This window comes from Oncorhynchus kisutch, unplaced genomic scaffold (assembly GCF_002021735.2).
Source record: "Oncorhynchus kisutch isolate 150728-3 unplaced genomic scaffold, Okis_V2 scaffold4009, whole genome shotgun sequence".
Taxonomy (NCBI): domain Eukaryota; kingdom Metazoa; phylum Chordata; class Actinopteri; order Salmoniformes; family Salmonidae; genus Oncorhynchus; species Oncorhynchus kisutch.
Window position 1 is genome coordinate 90,003 of NW_022265954.1, and position 19,847 is coordinate 109,849.

Genomic DNA, 19,847 nt, shown 5'->3' on the forward strand with positions numbered 1-19,847 from the left:
GAGATGTAGGACATAGAGACAACCTAGAATTATAGGACATAAAGACAACCTAGAGATGTAGAACATATAGACAACCTGAAGTGTAGGACATCGAGACAACCTAGAGGTGTAGGACATAGAGACAACCTGAAGTTTAGGACATAGAGACAACCTAGAGGTGTCGAACATAGAGACAACCTAGAGGTGTAGGACATAGAGACACCCTAGAAGTACAGGACATAGAGACAGCCTAGAAGTATAGGATATAGAGACAACCTAGAAGTATAGGCCATAGAGACAATCTAGAAGTATAGGACATAGAGGTGTAGAAGTGCTAAATTGAGATATACAGCAATTCTGTACTATAACTACCCTTCAGATCTGTATAATGCGTCACAAATCTGTATAGATCTTTATGATGTATTAGTTTCTCTTTTTTCATGTGGTTAGCACAATATGTGGCGTTATTATCGTCGTCTGAGCACACATGAAGGATCAAAGACGTGGTCTCTTGACACAGGGCTCTTCAAACAATGGGCCGTGGTACGGCAGTGACCTCAGGGCTTTGAGTCATTTTCCACTGGACTCAGGGGAAAGAAAGTTCCCTTAGATAGAGAGTAGCAATCTAATGTAGCCACACTCTGACCAAGGTGACTTGAACTTGATAGTATTGTATCAGACACAGTGGATCCTGGATGTTGTTTTCCTTTCTGAGGTGTTTTCCTCAAGCATATTGTTAGTTACTGTGGTAGCAGGTTTGGTAGCTGCTTCATTAACATAAACCTTGCTATAGATCCTGGTAGTACTTGGTGCTGTGGACTGGTAAACACATTTGTGTCTCTGTCTCTCTCACTCTCTCTCTGTGTCTGTCTGTCTCTCTCTCAGGGTCTGTACAGTCCACCCACTACCATTTAAAGTTCTCCACACACTGTGGTTGAACGGGAAGCACATTTAACAATTTTCTCCATGTTTACGGCAAACTCTTTAGCCTGTGAAACCACGTTACAGACACACACACAAATTGTTCAGATTACGATGTCTGAGGGAGGCGATGAAGCCTGTCAAGAACTCCAGTCACCCAAGCCACGGACTGTTACCATCTGGCAAATGATAACGGAGCATCGGGTCTCGGACCAACAGGCCATCAGACTGTTGAACAACTAACCCTAGCTGTTTACCTGCTCAGAACTGCACCGTAGAGACGGTTTACACTGACTCTCCACACACACACACACACACACACACACACACACACACACACAAGCACACACAAGCACACACACATGCACACACATGCACACACACAGTCAACACTGCTGTTGGATATGATACTTCTATTCAACTGCTTAAAGACACAAACCACTTTACATTTGGAACACAGTTCTACTTGATCATTACACATTCATCTATACTGTATATCTTACTAGACCTGTTTTATTACTATGGATACTACATTCCTCTGGTAGTATCTGTTTTATACCTGCTGTTAGTGGTTTAATACCTGCTGTTAGTGGTTTAATACCTGCTGTTAGTGGTTTTATACCTGCTGTTAGTGGTTTAATACCTGCTGTTAGTGGTTTAATACCTGCTGTTAGTGGTTTAATACCTGCTGTTAGTGGTTTTATACCTGCTGTTAGTGGTTTTATACCTGCCGTTAGTGGTTTTATACCTGCTGTTAGTGGTTTAATACCTGCTGTTAGTGGTTTAATACCTGCCGTTAGTGGTTTTATACCTGCTGTTAGTGGTTTTATACCTGCTGTTGTTGGTTTAATACCTGCTGTTAGTGGTTTAATCCATGCAGTTAGTGGTTTTATACCTGCTGTTAGTGGTTTAATACCTGCTGTTAGTGGTTTAATACCTGCTGTTAGTGGTTTTATACCTGCTGTTAGTGGTTTTATACCTGCCGTTAGTGGTTTTATACCTGCTGTTAGTGGTTTAGTACCTGCCGTTAGTGGTTTTATACCTGCTGTTAGTGGTTTTATACCTGCCGTTAGTGGTTTTATACCTGCCGTTAGTGGTTTTATACCTGCCGTTAGTGGTTTTATACCTGCTGTTGGTGGTTTTATACCTGCCGTTAGGGGTTTTATACCTGCCGTTAGTGGTTTTATACCTGCCGTTAGTGGTTTTATACCTGCCGTTAGTGGTTTTATACCTGCCGTTAGTGGTTTTATACCTGCTGTTAGTGGTTTTATACCTGCTGTTAGTGGATTTATACCTGCTGTTAGTGGATTTATACCTGCTGTTAGTGGATTTATACCTGCTGTTAGTGGATTTATACCTGCTGTTAGTGGATTTATACCTGCTGTTAGTGGATTTACACCTGCTGTTAGTGGTTTTATACCTGCTGTTAGTGGTTTTACACCTGCTGTTAGTGGTTTTACACCTGCTGCTAACTGTTTTATACCTGCTGTTAGCTGTTTTATACCTGCTGTTAGTGGTTTAATACCTGCTGTTAGCTGTTTTATACCTGCTGTTAGTGGTTTAATACCTGCTGTTAGCTGTTTTATACCTGCTGTTAGTGGTTTTACACCTGCTGCTAACTGTTTTATACCTGCTGTTAGTGGTTTTACACCTGCTGCTAGTGGTTTTACACCTGCTGCTAACTGTTTTATACCTGCTGTTAGCTGTTTTATACCTGCTGTTAGTGGTTTAATACCTGTTGTTAGCTGTTTTATACATGCTGTTAGTGGTTTAATACCTGCTGTTAGCTGTTTTATACCTGCTGTTAGTGGTTTTACACCTGCTGCTAACTGTTTTATACCTGCTGTTAGCTGTTTTATACCTGCTGCTAGCTGTTTTATACCTGCTGTTAGCTGTTTTATACCTGCTGTTAGTGGTTTTACACCTGCTGTTAGTGGTTTAATACCTTCTGTTAGCTGTTTTATACCTGCTGTTAGTGGTTTTATACCTGCTGTTGTTTTATACCTGCTGTTAACGGTTTTATACATGTGACAAAAACATTTGATCTGGAGGTTTGACATGAGAGCAAGTGTGTGTGATTCTGTGTCTCAGTGTAAAACAGAACAAGTCTTAATGCTGCAGTACAAACTGCTCCTTGTTTCCCTCTCATTTCTCCACTTTTACAACTGTACCAAGTCTCTGTTTGTGACTGTAATTATGTGATATACAATATAGTGCATGTGTGCATGCATCTGTGTGTGATTTAGCTTGCGGTGCTCTAAACTTGTCGTTATCGATATCCTGGAGCTGCTTTCCTGACAAACACTCAGTATAAATCACCTAACATTAGAATATTGTCATTACTCAAAACTTTGGCCAACGCTCCTTACTAAACACGTCTGAGAAATACAGTAGAAACTCAGAGATGCTGAGAGAGGCGCTTTTGTATCCAAAGAGAGGATAGTGTCAGATGGGCATGTCAAGTAATTTACACCCCGGATTCACTTGAGACCCAGCATATTCAGGCCCGAGACAGGACACCTGTAAGATCACATAACTTAGACTTGAGTTGAAAGAGAGCTAGGAAGGGAGGAAAGAAAGAGGGGGAATGGATGGCATATAAAGGGAAGATGAGCCGCTCAAGTGAGTCATTGAAGACGTTTATCATCCTTCGTTCCAAGGAGTAATCGCACGGGTTAGTGGTCTTGAGCGAGGAGAGAGTAAAATACAGATTTTCAATCTTTCTTCCTTCCTTCTGTCCTCCCCTTCTCTCTCTCTCTCTCCCTACTTCTCTCTTTCTCTCCCTCCCTACCTTTCTCTCTCGCTCTCTGGGCTTATAAGGACAGTGTGGGGGGTTTAATATCCGCAGTTCATGTCGGGGTGAAATACGCCAAGCTTAGTTTTATTGGACACTGTAGGGAGACTGCGACGGTGGCCATTATTTTCTCTCCCTTTAAACATGAGCCACGCAGACACAATCATCTGATTTATATTCAACTATTCCTTTTCTCCACCTGCAGTGGTTTTACTTTCTCTTTAATTCTGCTTTTATTTGGAAAGCAGGTTTCAACATTTAGAAAAAATGTCATGATTTAAGTTGATTGTGGAGGGGGGGGGGGGCTGCTCGCTGTGTGAGTGGAAATTGTAGACACCTTCAGGTTGAATTTGTTCACTTAAGGGAGTTTCTTAAGCTCTGTTTTAATGGTACTGGTTGCTGTTTGGGGTACGACCTGGATTCTTCTTGTATTGTAGGGTTTGTCCTGACAAATGTACCCATAATACTCTGAAATCTGTTCTGAGGTGCTTGAGGGGTTGAAAGAGTACAACACTAAAAACGTCCTCGACAATGACTGAAACGTTCCCATATTAATTTTCCTTTTCGCCTCGCTGTCTGTCGTTACTCACTTGTAGCACTGACCCACCCGTTTAGCCAATGCACAACTTTGCTGCAACCTTGTAGCAACATTGTGAGGCAGAGATCACACTCTCCCATCTGAAAACACATCCCTGAGCTACAGAGATAGTGCCACCATGGTTACGGTAACTTGCACCCTTCCACTTCCACTTTTTCCAAACATTGCCCGTCATTCTCAAGGTTCCTCTATCTTACTCTTTGATAAATGAGTCTTTTGCCTGCAGAGAGACACATGATCACATCCTGCACTAGGTCAGACTGTAGCCGCCTGCCCACAACAAGTCATAGTCTTACAGCTAATCACGCTGTTCTAGTTCAGTACTGATTGAATCCATTCAACTTGGTCTAGTTGCTTCTGCGTCACATTGAAGAATAATCTGGTTGTTTTGTTGTGTGCCGTTGCCACGTTGTTCCCAGAGTCTGGAAATCCTTTATCCAAGTTTATCTGTCCGAAAAGTTAGCTCAGCTTCCTTGTCTCTCTAACGATGAATGAACCATCATCACCTTTATCCCTCACTCTGTTCTGTCTCGTTGTAGCTCCTATTCTCAGCAGGTAAAACAAGCTGTATGAGCCTGTTTGTAATACAACTGTTATAATCACTGAGCCCCCGCTGATGATGGCCATGACATATGATGAACTTTGCAGAAGGAAACAGAGCAGGGTTTTTGCATTCTTGCGGCTGGCGTTTCATTAATTCACTGGCAGCCATGCCATCTTTTCCTCCAAAAGCCGGTTTTAGTTGCGGCCGTATAAAAGTAGCAGAAATGCACAGGGCTTGTGCCAAGTAGATATTACGGTTGAAACGGAGCCAGCGAGTTCCATTTCCACTGCATATCTGCCATCTGTTTCCCCCCTCTGGAGTTTCCCTGCTCTCTTTTGCTGCTCTTTATTTCACTTGTACATTTTCTTTACTGAAAAACACGGCCTCGAATGTCAAGAGTTGGAGAGGAGATGTAAGGGCTGGGAGGCAGGGGGAAGAGGAAGGTGTGGGGGGGGGGGGGGACAAAGGCCATGAAAGTTAGTTTCTAGCCCAGTATCATCCCTTCACATCACGCCACCACTGTGGTATGTATCTTCCTCCTCTTTCAGCATACCTCTCTTTTCTCTTTCCACTCCTCCTGGAAATCATAACCCTTGATATGAAAATGTTTTTTTCCCCCTGTAGTTCCTTGAAGCCGGATTACGTTAAAGAAGAGAGGTATAGTGGTAATATCTTGGCTGCTCCCTGAGCTACACATTCCTATTGTTATGTTCCAAGTCATTACATGTTAAAGCCAAGGCTGGGCAGAGATGTATTGTTATACAGCCAAACACCAATAAAGTAGCTTTAGTATTGTGCCATTGGGTCAGGTTAACAAAGTAGCCAGCAGCTAACTCACTAACAGCTATCAACAGCCAACACCTGCTAACTCCGTGAGAAATACCTCTTAACTTCTGCCAACAGTGCAAAAACTACTAACTTAGCTTTTCTTTTTGCCAACAATGCAAAAAGTACTGTGTTGGACTTAATCAGCATTAGGTATAGGCCTAGTAAGTGTTTCTGGAAAATCTCGTTCAGACATTGAAGATAGCATCTGATGGAGGTACAGTCTGCCATTTGACCACAGTGTAATGGGTAGTAGGGGTGAGAGGTCGCAGTTATCCCATGGGTTTAAACACAACGCCTGGGGGAACACATTGAAATGGACTGATAATGGAATTCAGTGGGTTGTAGTGGATTTCTGCCCGTGCTCATGTAGCTGGTGGTCCGTCTGAACTGCTCTTCTACATTACAGGTGTACAGAACTTCCCTCACTGGAGAAGAAAGTTATTCTAAATGAAATAGAGTTTTCTACTAGCAGGTTCTTAACTATGACTTCATTCGGCTTATGTGTGCCTTTGCGGAAGTTTCTAAAATGTGGCTTGAGTTTTTCCTTCGGTTCAGCCATAAAGTCAACAGAGAGACATGAACCCGGGCTCTTCTGATATACAGCCTATAATAACAAGCAGGAAGGCTGGTAGTATTACAGGGTTGGGAAATGATGAAGAGGTAGATGGAAAGACAGAGAAGAGTGTGTGGCTGGATGGATCTGCTGTGTGGCTGGATGGATGTGCTGTGTGGCTGGATGGATCTGCTGTGTGGCTGGATGGATCTGCTGTGTGGCTGGATGGATGTGCTGTGTGGCTGGATGGATGTGCTGGATGGATGTGCTGTGTGGCTGGATGGATCTGCTGTGTGGCTGGATGGATGTGCTGTGTGGCTGGATGGATGTGCTGTGTGGCTGGATGGATGTGCTGGATGGATGTGCTGTGTGGCTGGATGGATCTGCTGTGTGGCTGGATGGATGTGCTGTGTGGCTGGATGGATCTGCTGTGTGGCTGGATGGATGTGCTGTGTGGCTGGATGGATGTGCTGGATGGATGTGCTGTGTGGCTGGATGGATATGCTGTGTGGCTGGATGGATGTGCTGGGTGGATCTGCTGTGTGGCTGGATGGATGTGCTGTGTGGCTGGATGGATGTGCTGTGTGGCTGGATGGATGTGCTGTGTGGCTGGATGGATGTGCTGTGTGGCTGGATGGATGTGCTGTGTGGCTGGATGGATGTGCTGTGTGGCTGGATGGATGTGCTGTGTGGCTGGATGGATGTGCTGTGTGGCTGGATGGATGTGCTGTGTGGCTGGATGGATCTGCTGTGTGGCTGGATGGATGTGCTGTGTGGCTGGATGGATGTGCTGTGTGGCTGGATGGATGTGCTGTGTGTAGAGAAAAGGGGAAAGGATAACGGGGGATGAAGGCTGGGGAAAGGGAAACTCCAGCAACAGTTGAAGGATGGTAAAACAGACATTTTGCAAGCTTGCCTGGCGCAATGGAACCAATAGTCCCTAAAGTGCAATCCCCGATCATCTGGCACTCCAGGCAGACTCAATCAAATACCCAAAGTATTTAAAAGAAAACAAATCCTATTTGAACCCAGGTCTGTCACAACATAGACACATACAGCAGTATGCATTTGTGTGGTATGTGTCTGAAGCAGTACAAGACAAACATCAGCCAATCACACCTCTCTCAATCAGGTGCTGGAGGATACAGGCAAGAGACGGGGGACGGGTGTAGGGGAGCAGGGCCAGAATACACAAGATCAAGGGAGCCATGCTGTATAGATGGAGGTATGAGTGTCGGGAGAGGAGGAGAGAGAGGGGAGGCCGACATGAAAGGATGCGAGAGAGACGTAAGGAGGGCAGCTATGTAGATGAAGTTTGGAATATTTTCCTAAGAAACCCAATGTTGTGATTCTTGCTCTCTGGGGTCTATGTTTATTTTACTGTGCCTCATTCTGACCAGGGTCCAGAGAATCTGATAGCCCAGAGGGAGCCATGAGGCTGGGGCAGGCAGAGAGGGAGCCATGAGGCTGGGGCAGGCAGAGAGGGAGCCATGAGGCTGAGGCAGGCAGAGAGGGAGCCATGAGGCTGAGGCAGGCAGAGAGGGAGCCATGAGGCTGAGGCAGGCAGAGAGGGAGCCATGAGGCTGGGGCAGGCAGAGAGGGAGCCATGAGGCTGGGGCAGGCAGAGAGGGAGCCATGAGGCTGGGGCAGGCAGAGAGGGAGCCATGAGGCTGGGGCAGGCAGAGAGGGAGCCATGAGGCTGGGGCAGGCTTCCGATTTCACAACAAAGCATCCTTCACTCATGCTGCCAAACATACCCTTGTAAAACTGACCGTCCTAAAGCCCCGCCTTATCTCAGCTCACTGGTCACCATAGTAGCACCCACCGGTAGCACGCGCTCCAGCAGGTATATTTCACTGGTCACCCCCAAAGCCAATTCCTCCTTTGGCCGCCTTTCCTTCCAGTTCTTTGCTGCCAATGACTGGAACGGACTGCAAAACTCACTGAAGCTGGAGACTCTACCTCCCTCACTAACTTTAAGCACCAGCTGTCAGAGCAGTTCACAGATCACTCGACTGTACATAGCCCATCTGTAAATAGCCCATCCAACTACCTCATCCCCCATACTGTTATTTATTTTATTTATTTTGCTCCTTTGCACCTCAGTATCTCTACTTGCACACTCATCTTCTGCACATCTATCACGCCAATGTTGAATTGCTATAATGTAATTATTTTCCCACTATGGCCTATTTATTGTGTAACTGTGTTGTCTGTGTCACACTGCTTTGCTTTATCTTGGCCAGGTCGCAGTTGTAAATGAGAACTTGTTCTCAACTAGCCTACCTGGTTAAACCTGGTTAAATAAAGGTGAAATAAACATAAAAGGTGACACGTTCAGAGCAGATAGAAATGTAGAGAATAGAGCCTCAACCACCTGACACACAGTCATGTCTGTTCCACACCTGGGTTCAAATGCTATTTCAAATAATTTCAAATACTACAGAAAAGTCCTAAAAGTGAAAACCACGCCCACCTGGCACTCCAAGGCAAACGCTCAAAGTATTTGTAAGATTTGGGCCAGTGGTTGAACCCAGGTCTGCTGTCATCCTGGGAGGAATGCAGCCGTTGAGCGTCAGCTTCTCTCCTCCTCAGGCTTGTCATTTCCTCTCTGCTGTCTCCACCGCTCTTTGCCTCCTCTCTGTTTAAACTTGAAACATTCCTGAGATGTGCAGCAGCTGAGTTTGAAAGGGAGCTTCCTCCGAGTCTCATCTACAAACACACCCTTGCAACGTTAGATTAAGAGGACGTTTCCCCTTTAGGAAAGCTATATATTTCCCATGAAAAACGTGGAAAATCTCAACAGACTAGGGACTGACTGTATGTGTGGATGGAGTCAGCACAGAATGACACAGAACACTAGAGAGGACTTACAGTATATAACAACATGTATCTCTATGGGAGTAGGGCTTTCTTTGTTCCTACTCTCATTACACAACTAGAGTTAGAACCTCTGTGCGCTCTTGGTTTGAATTTGACCGTATCTATTATGAAAAGATGATGAATGTGTGGCACTGCTGGTGCTTCAGGCCAGGAGCTAGCCTAGCTAGGCTGTGGTAGAGGAGAGGATGCATGGCAACATCTTTGTGTAACACTGTGCAAGAAGAACATGTGGCTGAAAATGTAAATGAAGAGGAGCGGAGAAATGAAAGGCCTTTCTCTCTCTCCCTGCTCTCTCGCTCTCGATCCCTCGCTTTCTTCTCAAGACATAGAGGAAAACAGGGGGAACCAAAAGGAGAGAGGGATGGAAAAGGTCCAACAAGCTAGGAGAAACAGAAAGAAGGGTCGGTCCTGTCACTCGTCAGTCAGGTGGAGGGCTGAGATGGGTTTAAAGGTCTAGCCTGCATGAGAGAGAGTCGTGAAGCCTCAGCAATTACAGCTTCACAGGGCCTCCCAGGCCCAGGGCCCAATGTCAAGAGCCCTTATCTCCAGCGAAAGGACAGGGCCGTGTGTGTGTGTGTGTGTGTGTGTGTGTGTGTGTGTGCTCACTGCAGACATCTACTAAATCACATCTATCTCCATTTGATCCCCCCACAGAGCGGTAATTTGATCCCCCGTCACTTCTACGATCTTAACACTGTGTCATCTTTCCCTCATTCCCCTGGCTGCGGTTCTCTAATGGTACGGCCCTCACGCTGTCCTAGCAGGGGGCAAACTCGGTCAAAACCATCAATCTCAGACAACGGGGGTCAATGAGAGAAAGAGAGGGAGATGGAGGGAGAGGAAGATTAAACATCAGAGCCTAGTGAGAAAGGCTGGATGTGAAGGCAAAGCAGACCTGATATTCATTTAAGCTCCCGTTTGAAGGAATAAGAACTCCTGACATCCATCAGGCTGGTAGTGAGAGCTGGGATAGCATGTTGGGATGTGGCCTGAGCAGGGCCTTTTCTTGTGGTGGGCCTGAAATATACCAGAGAGAGAGTTGTGTGCAGCAGCTTGCAAAGTTCGTTTCACTGTATTGCCCCATAACCCCCCCCTTCACACCACTACAAAGATACTGTGGCTGCCAGAGGTTCATTGTCCCTGACAGATGTCGTAAAATCATTACCCCTCCTTCCTTTTCTTCTCTCTATATTGCCAGATTCATCTTTGACTGAATTCTCTGTAAGGCTGGTTCTAGTAAAGTCAGAAAGGACAGAATGTTATTTGTGTCAGACTGAAGATTCTTCGCCAACTGTGCTTTCTCCGATGTCAAGATCCATCTCTGCTTACTACTAGGTTGCATTGCACCTTGGGAGAGAAAAGCAGTTTATAATTTACATTTGTTATTATCATTCACTGGATAACAAGCTGCAAGTGTACTTGGCATGGTTACCGAAAGCCTTGATCGTATTGCAGAAGAGGGAAAACAAGTTCTTCAATTTCTTTCTCTTCCTCCCCCGTCTCTTTCATATTAGTCTCCACCTCCTCCTCTCCATCAACACTTTCCTCCCTCCCTCCCTCCCTCCCTCCCTCCCTCCCTCCCTCCCTCCCTCCCTCCCTCCCTCCCTCCCTCCCTCCCTCCCTCCCTCCCTCCCTCCCTCCCTCCCTCCCTCCCTCCCTCCCCTCCCTCCCTCCCCTCTCTCCCTCCCTCCCCTCTCTCCCTCCCTCCCTCCCCTCTCTCCCTCCCTCCCTCCCTCCCTCCTCAACCCTTATAGATTCAACGGCAAGTTAAACATGTCTGGCCAAAGGTGCACAACATCACAAATACTTCAGCACATTTCTTACACAAGTAAAAAATACTCTGCATTGCATTACACACGTTGCACAACACTGTGGTTAGCAAAGCTGACATTATTATACTGTATACTTCACTAACCTAGCTACATGTTTTCATTGACTGTATACTTCACTAACCTAGCAACATGTTTTCATTGACTGTATACGGCACTAACCTAGCTACATGTTTTCATTGACTGTCTACTTCACTAACCTAGCTACATGTTTTCATTGACTGTCTACTTCACTAACCTAGCTACATGTTTTCATTGACTGTATACTTCACTAACCTAGCTACATGTTTTCATTGACTGTATACTTCACTAACCTAGCTACATGTTTTCATTGACTGTATACTTCACTAACCTAGCAACATGTTTTCATTGACTATATACTTCACTAACCTAGCTACATGTTTTCATTGACTGTATACTGCACTAACCTAGCTACATGTTTTCATTGACTGTCTACTTCACTAACCTAGCTACATGTTTTCATTGACTGTATACTTCACTAACCTAGCTACATGTTTTCATTGACTGTATACTTCACTAACCTAGCTACATGTTTTCATTGACTGTATACTTCACTAACCTAGCTACATGTTTTCATTGACTGTATACTTCACTAACCTAGCTACATGTTTTCATTGACTGTCTACTTCACTAACCTAGCTACATGTTTTCATTGACTGTATACTTCACTAACCTAGCTACATGTTTTCATTGACTGTATACTTCACTAACCTAGCTCCATGTTTTCATTGACTGTATACTTCACTAACCTAGCTACATGTTTTCATTGACTGTATACTTCACTAACCTAGCTCCATGTTTTCATTGACTGTATACTTCACTAACCTAGCTCCATGTTTTCATTGACTGTATACTTCACTAACCTAGCTCCATGTTTTAATTGACTGTATACTTCACTAACCTAGCTACATGTTTTCATTGACTGTATACTTCACTAACCTAGCTACATGTTTTCATTGACTGTATACTTCACTAACCTAGCTACATGTTTTCATTGACTGTATACTTCACTAACCTAGCTACATGTTTTCATTGACTGTATACTTCACTAACCTAGCTACATGTTTTCATTGGCTGTTCACCACACTTAAAGGTGGAGTTTCAGTTTACCAAACTATCCGGGGGAATCAAAAATAAGTGTTTTCAGTGTCTTCGTGGATTGACCCGTCAGAATTCAGAAACTCCCCCAGAACTCTCCTCTCTGTTCTTCTGTTCTACTTTACTCCCTCCATTTTCTCTCAATAATCCCCTTTCCTCCTTTTACCCATTCATCATCTGCTGCTCTCTGACCTGTCTAGGGGGGCCCTGGTTTATGGGATGGCGCTGTCATGTTGAGGGATGACCCTTACTCGGTGCATTGTGGGTAACGGGGTCCAGCTGTGGTCAGGGGGAGGGGGGCACTGACAGTGGAGTTAGGATGGGTGGTGCGTGGGGGTGCTCCTGTTTCATCTCACAGCACAGCAGCTAGGGGGATGTGGGTAAGAGGAGGGGGTCACAGGGGGCAGATAGACCTCCACACCAGTGTTCCCATGGCTGCTGAGGTGATCATTTATGATTGTTATGTATACACGTCCCTAGTGCTGTACACTGCAGTAAATCCATAGAAACTGCTTGAGCCCAATGCTAGTGGGATGCTGCACTGCTGTAGTGAATCTAACAGGGGTAACAGTGTTATACCCTGGATGACTGATCTCTGGCTCTGTAGTAATGGAGATCAGACTGTTATTAATGCTCTAGACTACTAGCATTGTTCCATTAAAAGACAAGGTCCCAGCATAAAAGGACTCTAGTAGCTAGGCACTCAGCATACTCTCTCTCCCTAGTAACTCCCTAGTAGCCACTCATCTCTTCTTCCTAATGAAGTGTTTCCTAAACCCTCGACATTTCCACTGATTGGATGTATTCGAGGACTAGCACACCTGAATCAACTAATGAAGTGCTTGGTGATTGGTTGACCAATCAGATGTACTTATACTGAAACACATGACATAGATGGAATGGCTAGGGGTGCTTGAGGAGAGGTTTGGGAAGCCCTGGCCTAACTAATACATCTCATTAGATAACCATCACCTGCCAGGAAAACAAAGACTTGAGAGCAATGAGACATATTACTATTCCTAGAGGTCAGGGGTCAGAGTCAGATTGGCTGTTTCCACTGCTGCTAAAGCGACTGTGTCCTTTGTGTAACCCTCCACCAAGACAGGACACATAACAGGGCTTGTTTGACACAGGCACACACCCATCGCACGCACACATGCAGAGACAGAAACACACACAAACACCCCTGAGCCTCCTGCCCACCTACCGGCCCCACCGCCACAACAGGTGCACTTTCTGCACTCCTCCAGGGCATTTCCAAACCCAACACCTCCAAAGTGTGTATGTACAACTCAACCCAGGTTAAATCCTTCCGCGCTTCAGAGCTGCCTTGGCTGCTACATTCCCAGGGAGCGAGGCCGGGAGAGGAGAAGAGAGGCAGACGATGGCCAGGCCAGACAATAGTCTGTGTTAGCAGATATACCGCCTCTGAGCTTTAAGGTCTGAGGTTCAGTTTAAATCCTCTCCTTTCTTTCTCTAAACATACTGCAGAGGAAGGGATTCTAGATGCCCGACAAGATCCCCTTGGATGAGATTCACACACACACTAACTCTCTGTCTTGCTCTTTGCAGATCGTATAGGTATTGACACATGGCTGCCGTTGCCTCCCTCAGTCAGCAATGATGTGACCCAGCCCTGTGACCCTTGAACTTTCTGACTAATAAAATCAGTGAGGTCACAACCCACTCACATAGACACAAAGCAGCCCTCTGTTACACACCTACCATCCCTGTGGTCAATTGGCTGATTATCCTATCCAATCACAGCTCTTTATACAGACACGTGGTGAGAGACTAGCCCATTAGGCGTCTGATCTTTACCATACAGAAATATCTCATTCATACAAAGTGTGCAGAGACCAGAACAATGGATAGGTCTGTATCCTCCTTTCCTTTGTGATGGGTTTTGAACTAACGTTTGATCCCATACCCTAACACCTGTCTCTGTCTAGTGGGAAAAAACTGGTTTCCTGATCTGATTCTAGATCAGATTTAAACTGGGACTATAGTTGGTAGAGCATGGTGCTTGCCACGCCAGGGTTGTGGGTTTGATTCCCACGGGGGACCAGTATGAGATCAAATGTATCCACTCACTACTGTAAGTGGCTCTGGATAAGAGTGTCTGCTCAATGACTCAAATGTACAACACTGTCCTGCCCCAGTCATACACTGCATGTCAGTCAGGGACATAGAAATAGAATTACTAGATAATGAACACAATTAGATTAGAATGCTAACACGCAGGTCTGAGGTCAGTTAGGGACAGCTACTATAAAGTAAAACACTAGCCTCTCTGTGCTCAAATTACAACTGATACACTTGGTTTTCTGACTCTGGATCTGATTTAGATTGTGACTATTCTTCAGAGACTGGCTCTGGTCCTAGAAGGCTGGTTTGCTCCTGTTCCCAGGTCAGTCAGCTTTAAACCACTACTAGCCCCCTGGCCTCTTTACTATCTGACCCATACACGCTGACCCCAAGCCTTGGAGACCACTCTGCTTGACCTGAGCACCATCTGTCACATGCCAATGTGGCGTAAAAAGGCAAACCGATGTAGACGCCTCTCTGTGGGAGAACTCTTTCTCTCCCCCTCTCTCCCTTTTTCTCTCTCTCTCTTCCTTTTTCTTTCCTTCTCGCTCTCTCTCACTGATGACTCTTCCTTTGAGGTGGTAGGGGGTTGAGGAGTCAGGATTTGATGGCTTGTTGGGGAGCAGGAAGGTGCCACAGTGTTCAGCTGAACCCTGAACTCTATAGTCTTCATGTCATGAAGGAGATATTTGTCCACAAGGGCCACTACTATACGGCTGTGCAGTCTGACCTGGGCTGGGATGCAGGAGGCTGGGATGCAGGAGGCTGGGATGCAGGAGGCTGGGATGCAGGAGGCTGGGATGCAGGAGGCTGGGATGCAGGAGGCTGGGATGCAGGAGGCTGGGATGCAGGAGGCTGGGATGCAGGAGGCTGGGATGCAGGAGGCTGGGGTTAGCAGGAGGCTGGGGTTAGCAGGAGGCTGGGGTTAGCAGGAGGCTGGGGTTAGCAGCTAGTACTGCTGTAAATGGGAAGGACTGAGGGGAAACAACAGACAAACAGTAGTTCGTAGTCATACTGTCTATACACACCATTCACATACTGTCCATACTATCTATACACACCATTCACATACTGTCCATACTGTCTATACACACCATTCACATACTGTCTATACACACCATTCACATACTGTCCATACTGTCTATACACACCATTCACATACTGTCCATACTATCTATACACACCATTCACATACTGTCCATACTGTCTATATACACCATTCACATACTGTCTATACACACCATTCACATACTGTCCATACTTTCTCTACACACCATTCACATACTGAACATACTGTCCATACTGTCTATACACACCATTCACATACTGTCCATACTGTCTATACACACCATTCACATACTGTCTATACACACCATTCACATACTGTCTATACACACCATTCACATACTGTCCATACACACCATCCACATACTGTCTATACAAACCATGCACATACTGTCTATACTGTCTATACACACCATTCACATACTGAACATACTGTCTATACACACCATTCACATACTGTCTATACACACCATTCACATACTGTCTATACTGTCTATACACACCATTCACATACTGTCTATACTGTCTATACACACCATTCACATACTGTCCATACTGTCTATACACACCATTCACATACTGTCTATACACACCATTCACATACTGTCCATACTGTCTATACACACCATTCACATACTGTCTATACACACCATTCACATACTGTCCATACTGTCTATACACACCATTCACATACTGTCTATACACACCATTCACATACTGTCCATACTGTCTATACACACCATTCACATACTGTCTATACACACCATTCACATACTGTCCATACTGTCTATACACACCATTCACATACTGTCTATACACACCATTCACATACTGTCTATACACACCATTCACATACTGTCCATACTGTCTATACACACCATTCACATACTGTCTATACACACCATTCACATACTGTCTATACACACCATTCACATACTGTCCATACTGTCTATACACACCATTCACATACTGTCCATACTGTCTATACACACCATTCACATACTGTCCATACTGTCTATACACACCATTCACATACTGTCTATACTGTCTATACACACCATTCACATACTGTCTATACACACCATTCACATACTGTCTATACTGTCTATACACACCATTCACATACTGTCCATACTGTCTATACACACCATTCACATACTGTCTATACTGTCTATACACACCATTCACATACTGTCTATACTGTCTATACACACCATTCACATACTGTCTATACTGTCTATACACACCATTCACATACTGTCTATACTGTCTACACACCATTCACATACTGTCCATACTGTCTATACACACCATTCACATACTGTCTATACTGTCTATACACACCATTCACATACTGTCTATACGGTCTATACACACCATTCACATACTGTCTATACTGTCTATACACACCATTCACATACTGTCTATACACACCATTCACATACTGTCCATACTGTCTATACACACCATTCACATACTGTTTATACACACCATTCACATACTGTCTATACACACCATTCACATACTGTCTATACTGTCTATACACACCATTCACATACTGTCTATACACACCATTCACATACTGTCCATACTGTTTATACACACCATTCACATACTGTCTATACACACCATTCACATACTGTCCATACTGTCTATACACACCATTCACATACTGTCTATACACACCATTCACATACTGTCCATACTGTTTATACACACCATTCACATACTGTTTATACACACCATTCACATACTGTCTATACACACCATTCACATACTGTCTATACTGTCTATACACACCATTCACATACTGTCTATACACACCATTCACATACTGTCCATACTGTCTATACACACCATTCACATACTGTCTATACACACCATTCACATACTGTCCATACTGTCTATACACACCATTCACATACTGTCTATACACACCATTCACATACTGTCCATACTGTTTATACACACCATTCACATACTGAACATATGTATTTATATTTCGCAACATTTCTACAATTCTATCCATTTTTTCATGGGGTTTTGTACTGTGTATTTAAATACTGTATTCTTCGCATAGCTCATTCTAATATTTCTACATTGTATTTTTTGTTACACTGTTTATACACACAGTGTATTTTTTAATATACTGGGTTATTGATATATCTCACTCTAATGTATTTACTGCTGTACATATCATTCTGAGTATATCTGGTGTAAATTCATCCGGTGTAGATGTGGATTACTGTTACAGTGCTATTTGGGTTCATTAGATTCGTTCTGACGTTTCAAGATTTGTCAAATGTTTTTGGGGCATCATTTGTGTACTTGTTGACTTTTACTACATTTTACTACATTGTTAGGAACTAGTAACATAAGCATTTTACTGAACACCGCTATAACATCTGCGAAAGTGTGTACGTGACCAACACACTTTGATTTGATCATATAATAGAACTAATAGCTCTGTAATGAAGAGGCTGTAAGTGTACGGGTACAGGGAAAGCACTTGTCCGTTGTCGGTTTTCAATAATGCAAACCAGCAGGTGTACATTCTTCTGGTGTCAGTGAGTATGCGGTTTGTGCGTGTGTGTGTTTGCTGGGTGTGAGTGTCAGAGGATGGTGTGTACTTGTCTTCGTGATGTGTGTGTTTGAGTATCGGAGACGTGTGTGTGTGTGTCAGGGATTAGAGGCAGCTCAACCTGTTCCTTGGCCGTGTGCTGAGACACACGGCAGGTGTGATGTACACACTCCAATCTCTCTCTCTCCCTCCCTCCCTCCCTCCCTCCCTCCCTCCCTCCCTCCCTCCCTCCCTCCCTCCCTCCCTCCCTCCCTCCCTCCCTCCCTCCCTCCCTCCCTCCCTCTCTCCCTCCCTCCCTCCCTCCCTCCCTCCCTCCCTCCCTCCCTCCCTCCCTCCCTCCCTCCCTCCCTCTCTCTCTCTCTCTCTCTCTCCCTCCCTCCCTCCCTCCCTCTCTCCCTCCCTCTCTCCCTCCCTCTCTCCCTCCCTCTCTCCCTCCCTCCCTCCATACCTTGTTTTCATCATCCTGTATTTACCTCTAGTTTATTGTTACATGTCTTTGAATGAAACACTGATTCATCATCACCCCCTTATATTACTGCTATGATTAACTATTTATCTTGACTTAAGTTCAACTTATTTTCAACTTCAAAGGCTATCCAGGAGATCAAACATAGTTTTGATCAGGGATTTACCTGACTCCCAATTCTGCTTTCTCTCTCTTAGTAGAGAATAGTATTTATTTTTTGGGACCCTGTTGCCCGGTGTTTCTAGAAAAAGAGGGTCTGAACCTCAAGATTTCTCTCCTGGTCAAATAGAGCCGTGTTTATTGTTTAAGAATCAGTATATTCAGATACTGAAGATGTACATGTATGTTTACATTCAGTCCTACCCGTGTCCCTCTGTTCAACAGTCAAATGTAGATTGAAGGTACCTATGACTGAATATGTATGGTCACATTCAGTTTGACCTTTCTCCCTCTGGACCCTGAACGTCTACTGTCGGAAACAAAGGTCAAGTCAACAAAAGCTAAGGTTTTGTGACACATGCAGTCCGTGGGCGGACAGACTGACAGACGGATAAACAAACACACACTCTCTGAGTGGTTCTGTCACCGTGTCCCTCTGTCTGGTTGTCCTTCCCTCTGGCTACACGCTCCACTGTCCCCCGCCCTATCATATAACCTCCTACCAAATACCTCTGTCACCCCATGTCTCCAGAGAGGATTTACCCTGCAGTGTGCCAACCACATTTCTGTCACCGCAGCCTCCCCCGCCGCCGTAGCGCACGCACACACACACACAGACACACACACACACACACACGTCTCATAATGAACCTGCAGTTAATCTAGGAGCAGCAGGTAACAAGCAGTAGCATTCTTTCACCACCACGTCACCAAAAATGTCAAATAGGTCTGTAAATTGACCTCAAATGTTAACAGATATAGAGGCTGTGGAGAAATCAGATTTCCAGTGAGTTGATAATGATCTGATGATGGACTCTCTACGTTCCAGCTGATGTGATACTTGACTAATGTGAAAGTCAGTGGACATGGCATCATGTCCTGTGTAACCTGGACAGGCTGTCTGAAGTGCACAGTCTCACACACCCCATCAACATACACTGAGACACACATGTATGAAGCATCCTCAGCCTCATAGCACATCTGTGTTCTCACCTGTTCATCCCCCATTGCCCTGTTTTCTCTCCCCATCTCTGTTTCTTCTGAAGGTGTTGTTCAGGACACCAGTAACCTCTCCTCCCTCTGTCTAGTGGCTGTCAGGGTGGTTGTAGAGGTATAGACAGGGCAAACATCCACGCAGGAAGGGAACCAACTCTCTCTCTCTCTCACACACGCACGCACGCACGTACGTAAATGTCTCTCTCTACCAATGAGCCGTGTCGTAGCAGGTACGGGCGAGGGAGGGACAGAAAGCCAGTATGTATTTTCCTCCAGGGGACAATGACGTTAAATGGACTTGAAGGATAAACGTCACAGTACACCTCTTCATAGAACACTGAAGGGATTTGTGTCAATCAGCTGGAGATGCTGCTGCTGTTCTGGTTCTTGTCTTGAAGGTGTTTTAACAGAAAGGTCACTGTTGTCCTGTAGGAGGTCTATGAC

The 19,847-nt window shown here is 44.9% G+C and overlaps 2 protein-coding genes across 3 annotated transcripts in view; one reads left to right on the top strand and one right to left on the bottom strand.

The window, feature by feature from the left end:
* LOC109883976 (mitochondrial import inner membrane translocase subunit tim16) overlaps positions 1-19,847 on the top strand; it is a 179,596-nt gene that overhangs the window by 60,943 nt on the left and 98,806 nt on the right. The gene's annotated exons all lie outside the window — the stretch shown is intronic.
* The window catches only part of LOC109884328 (vasorin-like), a 45,394-nt gene that overhangs the window by 4,798 nt on the left and 20,749 nt on the right, over positions 1-19,847 (bottom strand). Inside the window, exon 3 of one of the 2 annotated variants that reach the window (XM_031821688.1) lies at positions 9,996-10,117. The exons of the other annotated variant lie outside the window; for it this stretch is intronic. The gene's annotated coding sequence lies outside the window, so the exon portion shown is untranslated. The remainder of the gene's footprint in view (positions 1-9,995; positions 10,118-19,847) is intronic. 2 annotated transcript variants of the gene reach the window in all.